The sequence below is a fragment of the Aspergillus saccharolyticus genome, assembly GCF_003184585.1.
Source record: "Aspergillus saccharolyticus JOP 1030-1 unplaced genomic scaffold BP01scaffold_56, whole genome shotgun sequence".
Lineage (NCBI taxonomy): Eukaryota > Fungi > Ascomycota > Eurotiomycetes > Eurotiales > Aspergillaceae > Aspergillus > Aspergillus saccharolyticus.
Genome location: NW_020290666.1, coordinates 77,204 through 96,629, shown reverse-complemented (window position 1 = coordinate 96,629; position 19,426 = coordinate 77,204).

The window sequence follows — 19,426 nt, the reverse complement described above, 5'->3', positions numbered from 1 at the left end:
GGATGATATTGGTTAGTAGTGACGGAAGACATCAAGGAGCGATGAGGACGAAGTTCTACTGCTAGGGCAGTCAGAAAGGCGGCCAGACAAACAGATAGTAGGATATTATAATAGTAAAGTAATATTTACTATAGATACTAGTCTTTAAGACTAATATTCATAGAAACTATATGGAGGCATGTACCAAAAGTTATAGAACAATACTAATTCTCTTAGTAGTAATCAACATAATATTCAGTTATCACCTGTTATATAAATTAATATAATAGATTATAAATTAGAGTTAAAGAGAGATAATATATTTAATCTTATTTATTAATTAATAAAAAGCAAAAATAAAGCTCTTAAAAAGAATAAAATACAGAATATATCAAAATTTACAGTATTCTTTCAGTTAGCCAGCTACTAACACCGCCGCTGCCATGGCTATATAAAAATACTATAATCTTAAAAGCTGTGTTAAGATACTTTCTCTATATTATACTAGAGTTAAGATACTGTTAATTATTATAGCTATAAGTCTATTGAAAGATATTATTCTTTAGTAGATAAGTATAAGGAATAAACAATAGGACTTATTCAAAACAATAGCCGTTCAGCCAGCATTACCCACAGTCGCTAATTCATCCCTTGAATTAGGACTGTGGACCTATTGGCCCTACTGATACGCCCACGTGATACTTTTCTTCCCTAAAGGGAAGTTGTAGGGCTCTCTCAGCCCTTACAATAAGAATAGCTAAGAAATATATAACTTACTATCAGATAAATTAATAATAAAATCTATAATTAGCTTTTATTATAGTTAATCTAGTATTAGTAATAATTTTAATAATTTATATTTTAATTCTCTTTATAATTTTATATAGCTATAAATACTATAGTTTTAGATATATCTTCTTATATCTTAGGATATATTAGACCAGAAGTATACTTTACTAAGAAAAAGATAGATTTATTCTTAGTCTAAATATTCTATAGTAAGGGGATTATAATTACTTTAAATAAATTCTATATAAAGTAGTTTATAATTAAAAATCTATTATTTTTCTCTAAAGTATATCTAAGCTTCTTCTATTAAATATTTACTTAGAAAAATCTTTAGCTTTAATTAAGATAGAAATTTCTATATTTTCTCTTATATATACTTTACTAGAATTTAATAGTCTATATCTAGTACTAGAGTATAATTCTAGCTATTCTTAGATTTATTCTCTAATTTTAGTAGTTCTATTTTAGTTTATAATATCTATTCTAGAGAGTTTCTATTTAGCTCTATTCTATATTCTTATAGCTATACTAGAGCTATAGTAAGTAGACTAGTTCTAAATTTTAGATTCTCTTCTAGTATTCTACTAAAGATCCAGATTATATAAAATAATACTCTAGAATCTTATTTATTAGATATATTCTATTTCTAAATATAATAAAGTATCTACTTATTTATTTTCTATTCTTTTCTAATAGAATAATTTAAAATTCAATCTACTTAGAATTAAACTCTATTATATATATTTTTCTATAAATTTATATAACTTAGAGAAATACTCTAGATTCTTATAATTAATTATTACTATAAACTCTAGTACTAAGTATAGCTTAGTATCTTAGACTTCTAGATATTATATAACTATTAGTTGTTTTTTATTATAAATCTTATAGTTATACTTAGTTAGGGTATTTTACTTTAAGAAATAAATATAAAGATATATATATATATTTTTTATCTAAGAAAGTATTTCTTCTATATTATAGCTAGATAAGTCTATTTCTACTATAATTATATATTTTAAATTAAAAGAATAGAGAACTAATCTAGTTATAAATTTTCTTTTTAGAGTCTAGAAACTTATTTTATATTCTAAAATCTAAAGAAATAATTAATCTTATCTAATTAGATCTATAAGCGATTATATAATAGTTAAAAATCTAGAAATAAACTTTTAGTAGAAATTTATAAATTTTAGAAAACTTTATACTATTTTAATTAACTTAAAATTCTTAGAAAATAATTATTTTAATCTTCTTAAAATCTATTATAATCTCTTCTTCTACTTATATAATAAACCTAAGATAAAGAGTTTTCTTTTATTTAAACTTATATTTCTTAATATTAAGAAATAGTTCTACTTTCTTTAGTTTTTATAATATCTTCTATATATACTTATAGTACATTTGAATATCTCTATTTATATAGATTAGTATATTATTAATATAAATTAAATAGAACTTATTAAGATATTTATCTAATATCTAGTTAATATATTCTTAAAAGATATTTAGAGTATTTATTATTTAGAGAGAATTATTAGTTATTTATATAATCTATATTTTATATAAATAACTATTATCTATTCTTAACTCTTTATAATATAGATTTTATAAAAAGTAGATAATATATTTAGCTTAGTAAATTATTTTATTGTTCTAATATAGTTTAGTATTTTATGAATTAGAGATAGTAGATAATAGTTCTTTTTAGTAATTATATTAAATATCTAATAATCTATATAAAATCTTAGTTGTTTTTCTAACTTCTATATAAATAATACTAGAGCTACTACTAGTAAACAGCTAATCTATATAAAGTTCTTTTTTAATAATTTAGTTAATTTAGACTATAGAACTATTAAGTCTTCTTAAGATATTATAAAAAGAATTTTATAGTATCTCTAGTTTCTTTCTATTCTATTATATAAATTTAATTTTATAATTAATATTCTTTTCTCTATATAGAGGTAGTTTCTCTATATTCTCTAGCTAAAAGAGAGATAAGAAGACTTTATAATATTTTAAAAATATTATATAAGAATTAACTATCTTTTTAATAGAGAGTATGTTCTATATATCTACTAGTAAAATTATAAATACTTTTATATTTTTTTAAATCTTTTTTATAAATAGTCTCTAAATCTTATTTTTATAATTAGCTAAACTCTTAGCTTTATATACTATAGATATAGTAGATCTTCTAATCTTAATCTAGTTCTAGAACTATATTATAGTAGAATAGCTAGTCTTTTCCTAGAATTAAGTTATATCTAAGATTATTAAATATTATATAGAAGTATACTTTCTCTTTTATATAAGATTTAATATCTATTCTTACTTATATAATTAAGTAGATTAATACTCTATTACTAGAGATTTCTTATACTAGTCTTAGTATAATACTAGTAATTAATAGATTATTTATCTAGATAGATATTTTAACTCTAATACTATAGATTAGATATTCTAAGTTAATAAGTATTTAGATAATTACTATAAAATTTAGAATTACTTCTATTAAAAAAAATATATATAATTATATATTTCTTCTCAAAAATCTTTTAATTCTTTTTAGTTTTATCTAATGATTCTTATTTAAATATATAACTTTATATTAGACTTCTTCTTTTCTTAAGTCTAAGTTCTTATTTAAAATAAATTATTATTTCTACTTATAGAATATAAATATAATAGCTACTATACTTTCTAATTATATAATAGATTTAAGAGAATATTAATAAATAAGATATTTATTTTATTTATATTAAAGATAATACTCTTCTTTTTATCTTTTCTATATTTTACTAGATATTATTTATTAGACTTATTTCTAGTAATTATTATTAATTATATAGAAGTTGTATTTTTCTTATTATATAATAGCTATTTAAGTAGATTTCTATTCTATTAGTTTAGAGCTTAATTTCTAGTATACTAATATAGTCTTAGTATAACTTTCTTTAGAAAAAAAGAATACTCTACTTAGATTATAATATATATAGTATAGTTAATCATAGTAGTTTTTATATATAAACTCTTAGAGAATTCTACTTAATCTCTTAATAAATCTCTAGTTTATAGTAGTATTTAGTATAGTCTTCTTTTACTTATCTAATTAATTATATTCTTCTACTTATAGTAGAGTTTTATTAAAGTTATTTAGAAATTCTTTTAGTTTTATTCTTTTTTCTTTTATTATATTTATTTTATTAAAAACTTTTTATTATATATTAGAGTCTCTAAAGACTTTATCAATTACTAATATTAGATCTTTAAGTTATATTATCTTAGTATTCTAGATTTTAATCTAAAAAAGTATCTATTATACTACTTATCTATATAGTTACCTATAGATATAGAAGACTTATTCTAGTCTAATAGAGTAGTAATTAATATTAATTATTAGTTTTATATATATATTTAATTGGAATAGTTTATAATTATATTTATTTTCTCTATTAAATAGTTCTATATCAGAGCATTAAGAGTAAGATCTAAAATATAATTAACATAATTATAATAAGAAGTTCTCTTCTTATTTATTATTAATAATAAAGATTATATTATAGCTCTATAACTTATTTATTTATTCTTTAAAGACTATTTTCTATTTTACTATTTCTCTACAGAGATTAATTAGCTTCTATAGAAGAAGTTATATATTATTAAGTATAGATATAGATACTATAGTTAGCTGTAGTTCTTCTAAATCTATTTATTCTATTATTCTATTAATTTCTTTCTACATTCTTATTCTAGTTATATATCTAGTCAGACTCTATCTAGGACTTTTAGGAACTATTTCTAATATTATAGAATAGATAAATTATACTAATCAAAACATGCCTTAAAATAAGAAGAAATAGCTAAAGAGCTATTTCATTAGATTATATAAAATTCTTTTAGGTGTGTGTGAACTAAGCTAGCGCTAGTTTAGTGTATAGTATGCAAGGCCTCAGGCATCAACTGGTGCCTGAAACTGAGCTCTATATCAGGGCCTTGGTCCCAAAACATTTACTAAGCAGCTTCTTAAAAAAATTAATTATAAAGATATTCTATATTAGTACAAGAAGATTATTAATATAAATAAGTATAAAAAGATACTTCTAAATAAATACAGAGTAATCTATACATAGATACTTAAAGCTGTTTATAGTAAGAAAATCATATAGTATATTATACTACTTATATAGTATCTAGTTAAGATTATATAATAATTTAATAAGTTTACTATACTTATTATTCTTCTAAAAGTCTTTTAGTAATTTAATATATATTAGTTTATATAATTTATTTTTAAAAAACATAGAAATAAGATTGAGATTTTATAGAATCTAGTTAAGTATAGCTATAAAAGTAACGAAGATCTTAAAACTAATACTTTTTATAACAGTTATATAGATTTTACTAATCTAATAATCTTTTCTAGTATACTAATAGAAGTCTTTAATAATAATAAGATATATCTTATAATTATTATTATATTTAATCTTCTATCTTTTTTTAAGAGAAAGAAGTTATAGATTAAATAAATATAGAATAATATAGAATATATCTTATTTGACTTATTATCTTATCTTATAATAAGCAGCTTTATAGTATTTCTATACTTTAATATAGACTATTATATTAGTATATATAGTAGAAGTATAGCTAATATTCTATAGTATTAGTTTCTTTATAGAAGAAGATCTCCTAGTTTACAGAGATAGTTCAGCAGATAGCTGGATAGCTATAGTATTATAGATAGTATTATTTAAGAAGCTTAATAGTAGTAGTATACTAGTCTACTTATACTTAATTAGCTAGTCTAGATTATTAGTACTTTTAGTATTCTTCTTAGCTAAAAAGACTAGGATTTTAGTAGAAGTATCCTTCTAATATTTAGAAAGTATAGTAAATAGAGACTAGTAGTAAGAATTATCTATAATAACTTTCTTTATATCTTTAGTATTATAATATACTAAATTAAAATTATATACTAAAATTAATCTTTCTTCTACTAATTAAAAATCTTATTAATTTTACTAGTTAGATTATAGAGATAATCTTAGTAAATATTATCTATAAAAATCCTAAAGAAATTAAAAGTACTCTTTAAATATAGATAAATTAGTAGCTATAGATTATTAGAATTGTAAATACTCTTAGTATTAGACTTACAGCTACTAGTTCTATAGAAATACTAAAGATATACTTATATATTTATACTATCTATTATATAGTTACTACTATTATCTCTAGATTATATATAAATAACTAGCTTACTAAGATCTAAATTAATATAACTAATACTATAGATAAGTTAATTAGCTTAAGTAGTCTACTAGTATAGCTAGTATTTACTAAGAATCTTATTATTAATATATATAAGACTATAGACTCTATAATTAATCTATTATAATATAATAATAGAACTTTAGTAGATTATATTATTAAAAATATTACTAATATAAAGAATAAGATAATTCTTTATTATAGAATTCTTACTAGTTCTACACTATTCAGTAATAATATAGTTTTTATAGCTAATAATCTTAAGAATCTTAAATACTTTATCTATATATAGATATTCTAGATTAAGATACTTGCTCTAAATATAATACTTAAGTAGTATAGATATCTAATTATAATATATAGTATAGATAGACCCCGCCAGCTACACCAAACAGCACGCCACCATTGAATTATCGATCAGGAAGAGTGGAAGATTATATATAACTCTATCCTCTATCGATCTATTACTTTTTAACAGGGTTTCCAATCCTTATAATTATGTAGCAGCTTAATATTATCTAAAATATTCTCTAGAAAGCTAATATAGTCTTAAATTAGAGCTAATTACTATTATAAAAATTTATATATATATATAATAGCTATTAATAATACTCTTAAGTAATTTAAAGAAGAATAGAGAAAGATAAATAATAGTCTACTAAAGTTAATCTTTCTTCTACTATTAAAAAATCTTATTAATTTTACTAATTAGATTATAGAGGTATTCTTAGTAAATATTATCTATAAAGATCTTAAGAAGATTAAGAATATTCTTTAAATATAAATAAATTAGTAGCTATAGATTATTAAAACTATAAATACTCTTAATACTAGACTTACAGCTACTACTTCTATAGGAATACTAAAGATATACTTATATATTAATACTGTCTATCATATAGTTACTACTACTATCTCTGGATTATATATAAGTAACTAGCTTACTAAGATCTAAACTAATATAACTAATACTATAGATAAGTTAATTAGTTTAAGTAGTCTATTAGTATAGCTAGTACTTACTAAGAATCTTAAATATCTTATCTATATATAGACACTCTAGATTAAGATATTTAATCTAAATATAATAATTAAGTAGTATAGATATCTAATTATAATATATAATATAGATATTAGCTATATTAGTAATAGAGACCCTGTAAAACTATAGAGATTCTTAATTAAAAGAATTAAGACTACTAATATTAACTATCAAGCTATAATATCTACTAAGATTATATATATTAATTAAATATAGCTATAAAAGACTATTACTAAAAAGAATAAATTCTCTATATTAATAATTAAATTTAATAATCTAAATATAGTAAATACTCTTTTTTATAAAGACTTTATATTTAATAGTAAATACTTTAATACTAGCTACTATAACTATAATTAATAGCTCTTATAGTACTTTAGATACTAGAAATATTAATATATTAAAAAATACTACTAAAGAAATAAGATCTATATCTACTATACTAAACTATATAAATTACTAGATTATATATTTAAAAATAATAAGATATATACTAAGTATATAAACTATAACTTAAACTACTTTATCTTTAATTATGTCTATATTAAGAAGAAATATCTTAAGATTATTCAGTAATAGTAGCTGAATATATCTATATTATATTTTAAACTCTTTATTAGTAGTAGTAATACTACTATATTAACTAAGCTAGTTAATATTATCTTAGAGCTAAGTCCTAAGCTAATATAATCATAATATACTTATAGCTATTTAACTATAAAGACTAAGACTAAGATAATTTATAGTAAGAGCTACTATAAATTAACTATAAAGCTAAAGACTATAGAAGTCCTAGCTATAGAGATTCTTATTAAAATAGAAATCTTCTATAATAAATAACTAAAGTAATACTATAGAAAGAATAACTAGAAAGTTATAGAGATTAATATTTATAGTTAAAGCTTTTCTATAAATAATATTCTAGTATAGACTATAATAAAGTCTATAGTAGCTTTAGTATATAATCTTAAGAATATTCTAGATACTATAAAGTCTATAAACTACTACTCTAATTAATACTATAACTAATTTACTATTATAGATAAGAGTAGTAATAATAAGCTTAGTATTCTTACTTTTAATACTACTAGTTCTACTAAGATTACTAATAATATATAGTTATTATAAGTAGCTTAAAATTATATAGATAAACTATTAGAAATCTAATAATACTATAATATATCTTCTTAGTAAGAAGAAAATATAGAATATAGAACTTATTATTATCTAAGAATTCTAAATAAACTACTATAATAACTAGTTAACTATATACTTTTAGATTCTAAGAGATTATTTCTATTTTGCTATAAAACTAATACTTAGTATAGATCTTATACTATACATCTACTTCTTTATAAGTAAATATATTAATCTAAAAATATAAATAATCTAATATTACTTATAGTTTCTCTATACTCTTATACTATAGATACTAGATATTAGATCATTTATATCTATAACTTATACTAATCTAGAAAGAATAGTAACTATTATAAGATTAATAAGTCTAAGTCTATATCTAGATCTAAAGATAAAGATCTCTATAAAGAGAAGAAGAATCTAATTCTAGAATTATTATCTATAGTAGTATAGAAATTAGATAAATATATAATTCTTAGTGATTTTAATCTATATTATTTATTTTAGAATCTATTAAAATATAATTATACTAATAAGTCAGCTACTTAGCTATTTAATATTACTATTAATAAGAATCTAAGACTACTTTTATCTAAGAGAATAGTTATATATAAAAAGAATAATATCTATACTATAATTAATCTTATATAGATTATAAAATAGCTTAATAAATATCTTAGTTACTATTCTCTCTAGAAGAACTAGTAGCTCAATATTAACTATATACTAATTTATACTATATTTAATTTTAGTCCTATATCTACTCCTATAGTAAAGTACTAGGACTAGCTAAATACTAACTATATATAGATTTAATTCTTAATATAATCTATAAATTTTTCTTTAATATATTTAAGATATATCCTATTCTAGATAATCTAGAGAAATAACTAATTCTATAGTAAATTAGCTTATTAATATAGTCTATAAGTGTTAAGACGTGGTTGTCATGATTCATTATGATGATCTTGGTGTTGTTGATTTCTCACTAAGTCTTGGTGATCGCCGGCAGGGAAGAATTCTGTCTAGATAGTGTGATGGGCGGTGTTATAACCGCCGGCAGAATATTAGTAGGCTTAACTACCAGGCTTGACTGCTATAGACACTGGTTATATAAGATTAATATCCTTAGAGATTACTATATCTATAATATAGAAGATAATAATAAAAGATATTCAGAATAGATAATCTTAATATAGTAGAAAAGAATAAATAATAGTAGAAAGAGAAATAGTAGAATATAAATATCTTAATTATAGTAATTCTTAAATATATTAATAAGATTAGATATATTAATATTAGATAATTATATCTATATATTATCTTCAGCTCTATAATCTTTCTACTATATAAGATATTAAATAATTAGGATTCTATATTAATTATAGAATATTATATATTTACTAAGTATAGCCTCTACTTCCTAGTAATTATTCTTATCTAGAAACTTCTTATTAATTATCTTAGATAGCTTAGGAAGTATATAATCATATATATCAGGGTTATTAATATAATAAGCAGATTCAAGCTAAACTATTAATATAACCAGATATATAGACTAAGATATAGATAGATTTAGATAGTATACTTCTTGTCTAATCTTCTTAAGAATAGTAAAAGATTTAGTATACTACTAATTAAGTTTTTACTTAATAATAAAGTTAGATAATATAGTATACCCCTTATATAGTTATAGATATACCTAGTTACTAGATATAAATATTATAGACTTTTAATAATAGTTATAACTATTCTTTATATATATAGTAGTATACTTTAATACTTCTTCTATATTATAGTAATATCTAAAGTCTTATATATTAGTATCTACTAGATATATATCTAGATTATATTTTCTTAGATATAAAGAATATCTTAGTTATTCTATATCTTAATCTTTTATAGTAGATAGAATAATAATCTTAATATAAGAATAAGAAGTATTAGTAGAGATATCTAATATATTATAGGGATTCTTAGATATAGAGATATTAGTACTAGGAATAAAATTAGAAATAGTAATAGAAGAATATTCTAGAATAGTCTTATATAATATAATTTTTATAAGATACTAAGATAAATATAGTAAGATATTAAATATTAACTAGTAAGAATTTTCTTTTATAGTAGATAAAGATATTAAATTAATAGTTAAGATAATAGAAAAAAGTATTAATAATTATAAATATTCTTAAGTTACTCTATATTAAAGTATTACTTCTACTATCTAAATTATATATTCTGACTATTTATTAGTTTAAGAATAAGTAGTAGTACTATAATACTACTTTAAATTTAGCTTAGAAAATAGATCTTTCTAGAACTTAGATATAAAATATATATCTTAATTAGAAATAAAGTAATATAGAACTCCCTAATTATAGCTCTATATATATTTGATTAAGACAATTCTCTATTATTTTATTATCTATATTAATTTATCAGAGACTAGATTAATCTATTTAGTATACTTATTAATAATTACTAGTAAGAAATCATAATTATTAATAATAGAGAAGAATATAAGAAAATCTATTATAATAGTATAGAATTATATAATAGAAATAATAGACTATAATAATCTATATAACTTATATCTTTAAGTATTATTCTGATTATAAGATAGATAGTAGAAAATATAGTCTTTTAACTATTTATAGTCTTAATAAATAGAGAGTCTATTTAATTCAGAGATATACTTATTATATATAAGATAATTATTATTATTATATATAATCTTAAAGATCTTCTAAATTAATAATTATAGTATATATAACCAGGTCTTCTCTAATATAAAATACTTGTCATCTATAATATACTTAGGGTAGATATTATTATTATTATCTTTTTTAGAATTAGTAATTACTTGTCTGGTATTAGTATTATAGGATATATACTTAACTATATAGAGTAAACTATCTTTTATTATATATAGAAGATATACTTCTAGATTAGATTTTAAGATAGTAATAATCTTCTTAGTATAGAAATTCTTAGTATAATTATTAACTATTTATCTTTTAAATTTATTACTAAACTTAATAGTATAGATAGAATATATATTAACTAGAGTATCTTCTAGATTATATTCTAGTATAGTATATAGTATACCTTTTCTCAGAAGATAAGATAGTATATCCACTACTATATTTAATTCTTCTAACTAGTAAAAGATAAGTAGATAGAATTATTATATATATCAAGATACTCTAGCTAATCTTAGATTAAGATACTTAATAGATACTATATTAAATATAGTCTATTTAGAGATTCTAATAGTAGATATATAATTAGTATAGATAATAACCAGTTTAAAGAAGACTTATACTAAAAATAAAGCTTTTAGAATATCTATACTAGATAAGATATCTCTAACTTAGTTAACTAATAGTTCTTTTCAGTAGGAGTTAGTATTTATAATAGAAAGATAATTAGTAGTATTAATATATAGATAAGTAGTTTACTAATTTTATTATATATAGTATTAGATTTAATATAATATACTATAATATCTATTTCTTTTTTAGATATATTAAGATCTATATATAGATATTTAGTAGATATAAAATATATAATACTTAGAATTAGTAAAATTATCTTATAATATTTAAAAGAACTAAAGCTTCTCTAGTATTAGATTAGTTATTAGTATCTTAGAAGTATAGTTAATATATAAACTTCTACTTAGATATATTTAAGTATTTATATTTTTCTATCTTAGAGCAGAGCTGCTTTCTATATATAGTAAGATATATAGTAATATAACTAACTAATTAAACTAAGAAAGTATTTAAGATCTATTAGAGTTACTAGAAAGAAAAGTATTTTAATTATCTTAATCTTTAATTTAGATATAATTAATCTAAGAGTATTGACTCTTTATCTTAGTAGAATAATAGATAGAAAGTCTATATAGACTTTTCTAAATTCTAATTTTAAATTTATATTCTTAAGACAGTAAAATACTATAGATAGATACTCTATATACTTCTTAAATATTCTAGAGTAGATAACTATATTATCTATATAGATATAAGTAAATTTATAGAATTACTTTAAAGTTAGATTTATCTAATATTATATAAAAGAAACTAAATTAATAAATCCTATAATAATAATATAGATCTCTTATTCTCTATATATAATTACTATAAGTCAGTTCCTGTGATCTTTCTATACTAGTTATTAGTAGAAGCAGATAATTAGAATAAAAATACTAATATAATAGAACTCTTATATTATAAGTAGAATATCTTCTTATATAGGAATAAAGTATAGAACTAGCTTTATCTTTTTATTTACTTCTTATAAATTAACAACTATATATTCTTTTACTTATCTATTGGAATACTTTTAGATAATAAAGATGGAATAGGATATAGAGATATAGCTAGTTATATATAATATCTTTCTAACTTTATATAAAAGATTAAATATCTTATTAATAACTTCTTAATCTATCTTAAAGACTTAATAAATATAAGATTTTTATCTTTAAGACTTCTAGTCTTTCTTAAGTAGAATATACAGCTAATATTTCTTATATATATTAGCTATTCTAATATTTAAGCTATTAGGAAGTACTTATATATTATATAAAATTAGGATCTTCTTAAATACTTAAGTAAGAGCTGGGTCTTTAGTATAGATAACTATACTATTTTCTATCTTTCTAATATAGTTATTCAGCTGGTCGGCTACTTATAATAGAGATTATATAGATTTAGAGACTTTAAAAGATTATAGATTAAGTAAATCAGAGTTATCTTTATAGATAGACTATCTATTTTATATATTTATAATTAGTAATTTTCTATCTCTAGAATTATCTTGCTTCTAAAAAACTAGTTAGATAAAAGATAGGTTAGTCTTACTAGATATAAGTATTAATATATATACTAATACTTTAGTAATATAGAGATAATAATAGCTATTAATAGTATCTACTTATAGATTTAATAATAGTATCCCTTATATATATCTAGTAATATAAGATAGACTAGTTATTACAGAGTAAGCTAGCTTAGTAGTATTATCTCTAGCTATATATACTATTATATAGTTGTTATTAGTAAGGATACTAATATATACTTAATATTCTAGTATAACTAGACTAGATATATCATTAATAATCTTAATAAATAAGAAATTAGTATTAATTAAATATAATACTAGTAAAATACTAGTAGAATTCTTTAATTTAAAGATAAAGTTAGTATCTAGAAGCTTCTTATATACTTTAACTAGTATATAAGCTCTTAAATATACTAGAATAACTATAGACTATATAGTATAGATAGAAGTATTAATTCTATCTGTCTTTATTACTATCTATACTAGAATAATAAATCTATAATAGAAATAGATAACTATAGTCTAATTTTAATAGTTAATAATTATATCTTTATATCTAATTATATTAGTTCTAATAAGACAGTTAGAATATAGATCTTCTACTAGGTAAGCTTTTATTATAATATAGGTAAATACAGGGATCTATATAGTATCTATAATAATAGATATTAGTTCAGGTATATTAGAAGAATAAGAGAAAAATATTATAAAGATAATATATTTCTTTACTTAATAACTAGAATTAATATTAGTAATATTAAGAGGAGCCTTTATAGATAATATAGAAATATTAATAGATTATACTAGCTTAGTATTAATAATAGTAGAAGAGTATCTAGTATTAAGGTATACTAGAATATACAACTAGATAATATATAATCTGACTTATACTATAGCTAAACTCTATATATAGAGAGGTACTTCTGATATAGTATCTTTCTTATAGCAGTTGGATTCAATAATAGTAAGAATATCAGAGTTATATATAGTCAGTACAATCTCTAGTATCTTTAGTTTATAGTTCTTAAGATATTTATATAGTATATTTTAAGATAGGAAAAGTACTCTATAATATATATAGAATATAGTAAAGATGTCTTTACTAAAGGTATCTTTACTATAAAAAACAGAGGTTCTTTAATCTTAAAATCCTCAGCAAGGAGTAGTTACTTATAAGGATTAGAATATATAGTATCTTCTACTTTATATATATAGACTTCCACTGTATATACCTCTTTATAATCTTGAGTATAGGGGTTAACAGGGTCCTCAGGGAGTTCCTCGACAAATCCAATGGGTTGCGAGGGTTCGTATGAGGGTCTATAGGTCTAAGTTACATATAAAGCAGGATGGTGGTCCATATAAGACAGTTTATACAGAGAAATATAGTTAAATTAGGGATTATCATACTAATAGGAAGAATCAGGGTATTCCCAGGGTTCAGGAAGGGTAGGGTCCGTCATTGCAGTATAGATACTGTGGGTATTACTATTACTAGATTAATTATTTTAATCATAATAATAATCTAGTTGATAATTATAGTTATTATAGTTAATTTAGTTATAGTAGTTATTATATTAGTTACTTTAATTATAGCTTTGAGACTAAGAGTATTATTCTTATACTTAATATCACAGCTGGTTCTATAACTATCTATTATTTTATTCTATATTCTGGTTTTAGGGGTTTCTATTCTACTATTCCTAATATAGTATTAGGTTTTACTAATATAATTAAAATAGTATTATCTAGTTCTATTATCTCTATAGGGGATAAAACACAGCTTGTATCTTAACAACTAATATAGACTTAATATCAGGTTCTGGATTAGGTACCTATTATAATATCTATTACTATTAGTAAATTTATTAGTACTATAATTATAATTATAATAGATTTATCCTTAATTATAGAATATAGAATGTTCTAAATAAAGATTTAAACTATTATATATACTAAAATAGTTATTTACTTCTTTATAAGTAATATAGACTAAATCTTTTTAGTTATACTATTATTAATTAAGTTACTTAAGAAATATAGTTATAGTTATTATTTTATATAGTTAGATTATACCTATTCTTAGATATAGATCAAGTTAATTTTATATATAGATAATTTAATTAAATATATTATTAATCTATATAGCTTAAGTATAATATATTATATCTTAAGTAAATTAACTAATATATCTACTAGCTTAAATATTAGATAGACTATAGTAAATAGTATTTAGCTTTATTATAATAGTAAATATATTTAGCTCAAAGTACTTCTTAAGCTCCTTAATCTATTCTTTAGTTAAAGTAATATAGATTATAAGATACTTCTCAGTATCTGTAAGACTAGATATATATTAAGTTAATATAATATCTTATAAGTATACTTAGAGATTACTTTTTATTATAGCTTTATCTTAATATTCTACTATATCCTTAATATAATTAATAAATATACATATATTCTTATAGAATATATTATATTATACTTACTTTATAGCTTTACTACTAGATATATTAGAATAGAAATATCTAATTTCCTTCAGCTTTAATTCTTTAATATAAGTAGCTTAGATAATATTCTAAGATAAGATATCTTATAGATACTTATACTCTAGGAAGTCTCTCTTATTACTACTAAAAGAATCAGTACTAAAGAGTCCACTAATAGAAGGATTTCCACCATATATAAAAGAATCATCTGGGGCGAAGACTTTCTACTATCTAGAAGGATAAGACTGACTATTACTAGAAGTATTATATGTCTGTTTCAGAGTAGTAAGATATCCTAGAATCTCTCACAGAATATCTTCTATATTATTTAGTCCCGCTTCCTGTAAGGACATGATATTTGGAGGTTAAACATGTCGATCATATTGATTATATCAACCACTGGATTCTTGTGCCTGTCCGCTTAGACCAACTTATACAGGCAGATTGTGGGCGGCTTGCAGTGCTCGATCAGAGCCACTATTAAGCCCAGATAGATTAGGATTACTGGCTTAAGTAGACATTCCCAGTGTCTATTATACTACTAGTATTTATCTATATTTTAAAGTAGTCGTCCCTAGTTATCCTAATCCTAGAAAGACTCCAGATAGTAAGACTATTAATAATAAGAAGCTTATAGATAAAAGTAGAAGTAAACTACTAAATACTAATCTTCTAGTTATATAGTCTAGATATCAAAATAAGATTATTAGTAGAGAGAATTATATATTTAGTTATTAGTACTTCTAGTCTATAGTTTATTCTAGTATAGTAGGGTTATCTTTGGTGTGATTGTTCTTACTAGTATTAGTAATAGAACTAATAAATAGATATAAAGAACTATCTAAAAACTCTTCTAAAAGAGCTTAGACTAGATAGTATATAGATATATCTTCTAACTATTCTTTAATAATAGAAATAGGAGGTATAGTTTTAATATAAGACTAAAATATACTACTAGGTATTCTAAGAGATATATATAAATAAGATAAAGCTAAGATAGATAAATAAGTTATTAATTATAACTAAATACAGCTAATAGTAATCTTAGGCTTAATATAGCTGAGAGGTAGTTTCTATAAGTATAGATCTTAAAGCCACTTAATATAGAGATTAGATATAAGAAGATATTCAATTCTTTTAAGAAAGAAATAGATATTCTTATTTAGAATAGACTTATTAATATCCCAATTAGGAGGGTATAGAAAATATCTTATAGAGAATAGAGTTAATATAAGTTGAGTAAGATATTAGACTTATATTAGTATATCAAGATCTAGAAGTCTAGGAAATATACTTATTAATATATTAAAGAATTAAATAATCTGATGGATAAGTTCTGTTGTTGATATTAATAGTTAAATGTCTGGGTGTTAATATAACTGGTCTGGATCAACTATAGACTTAGGATAACTTTCTAATATAATAGGATAGAAAAACATAATATAGTAAATAGAAAGATAATAATATTAAAGATAAAATAAATAATTAGATAGAAAATAGTAAGTAAGTAATAAAGGTGATTAGTAGTGATATATATATAAGGTGGGTTAAATAATCCATAAGATAGATAATAGAGAAGATAGATATTATAGTAACTAGTAAGAACTATAAGCACAAGACATAACTATAAGATAATAGATAATATTAGATTAGGGTGCCTAAGATAGTCAAGATAAGTAAAGAATATAGAAAGATAAAAAATAGTATCAAATCCTTAGAATATATATAGAAGATGTCTAGATATTGACTAAGGATATACTACTATATATTAAGATATGGTTGTTATGATTTATTATAATAATCTTAGTATTGTTGATTTGTTACTAAGTCTTGGTGATCACTGGCAGGGAAGAATCCTGTCTAGGCGGCGTGACGGGCGGTGTTATAACTGTTAGTAGAACATCAGTAGGCTTAACTGCCAGGCTCGACTGCCACAATAAGAATTAGACTTCTTAATTATAAATATATAAGATAATAGTATATAAACTAAATATTTTAATAATATTAGTATATTATATTTTAAAGAAATATAGCTTTAAATTAGTTAAGTTTACTAAAAAAGTCTAATCTTTAAAATAAAGAAACAACACCTAGAATTCTATCTCTGGTTTAAGAAATATATATAGAATAGTAGATTAAAAGACCTTATCTTTATAGATAAAACTATAGTCTGTATAGATCAGTACTATAATACCCAAAGAATGTAATACTATATTTATAAAAAGTATAAAGTCTTATATATTTAATACTACTAGAAAAATAAGATAGATTTTATAGTCTAGAATACTTTTTTATAATTAAAAAGATAAGTTTCTTTAAGCCAGCTCTTAGATTTACTAATTTAATAAGGTTCTATATATATCTTTAAGCCTAAAACTACTAAAGAGAAATAGAAAGCTGAGAAGAAAATCTAGACTTTAAATAAGAAATATAGAATAGTTTATTATAAATAGCAGAAATTAAATAATAGACTTAAGTATATAAATCTTCATCAAGAAAGAATACTAGACTAGTAGCCTATTTAATAGTTTACTAAGAAATAAGATAAGCTTATTTAGTAAGAAAAGAGTAGATTTAATTAGTATTATTATTAGAAGATAGGAATAATCTTCTTTATACTAATCTATATATATAGACTAATAATCTTCTTAGGAAATTCTTATTCTATATCTCTAGTCTTTTATAAAGTCATATAAGATTAGCTAGTCTAATACTATAATTCTTAAGAACAGGGTACTAGTCTGTAAATACTATTTTATATATATATTATTCTCTATACAAAAGCTTTAAAGGCTACTTAAAGAGCTAGAAAACTTATCTAATTTAAATATAATTAAAGCTGCTTGATTTTAGCTTAAATACTATATAACCTCTCGAGGCAGAGTGAGAGATAAGAAGACTATAGAATTAGTATAATAGAAGATCTAGACTGAACTATTTTAGAAATATATATAGCTCTAGATTAAATACTTAATTCAGTATATTAATAAGATTATTAAGTTTAATAGTAGAAAAAGCTATACTAAGAGATGTTTTAATACTAATTTAAGAATATAGTAAGATATATACTATAAGAGTAAGTTATCTAAGTACTAGGATCTTAGAGAAGATTCTCTTTAGTAAAAATTATAGTATTAGAATACTAGGAACTTGTTAAATATACTCTAAAAGACTGATTCTCAGCTTTATTTAATAACCATTTTAGGCGTTTTATTGATTTCTTTATAGAATTTCTTTATAGATTTGTATATATTTAATGTATTATATAAATTAGCATGGTAGGCCATACGCCTGCAATACGCCAAGAAAATTAGTGTTGTTCTATAACTTTTGGTACACGCCTCCGTATATATAAATAAATTAAGATAGTTAAGAAGACTATTATAATCTAATTGTATAAAAATAATTTAATATAAAGTATAAAGTATTAGATATAAAAGATATAAGATAAAAAGAATAGAATATTTAGATCCTATAAATAGAGATAGAAATATAGAATATATAAGAAGAAGAAATATTTGATATAAATATAGAAGATAAATAAATGTCTATATTATATAATAGTTTTTAAATTCTTCAATTAACGTATCTACAGTAATATTTACAATATATATCTATATATTATCTTCAAGATTATATTTATACTAATAAATAAGATATGATAGTACTAGAATAGAGTATTAACTATAATAGGTAGTATATTTATTAAGAATCTTAGATATTTTCCAGTAATTCTTACTAGAGAAGTACTTATTAATAATATAAGATAGTTTAGTTGAAATATAACTATATAGATTTTTACTAAGAGAAGTAGACTTATGCTAGACTATAGATATAATAGAATAAATATACT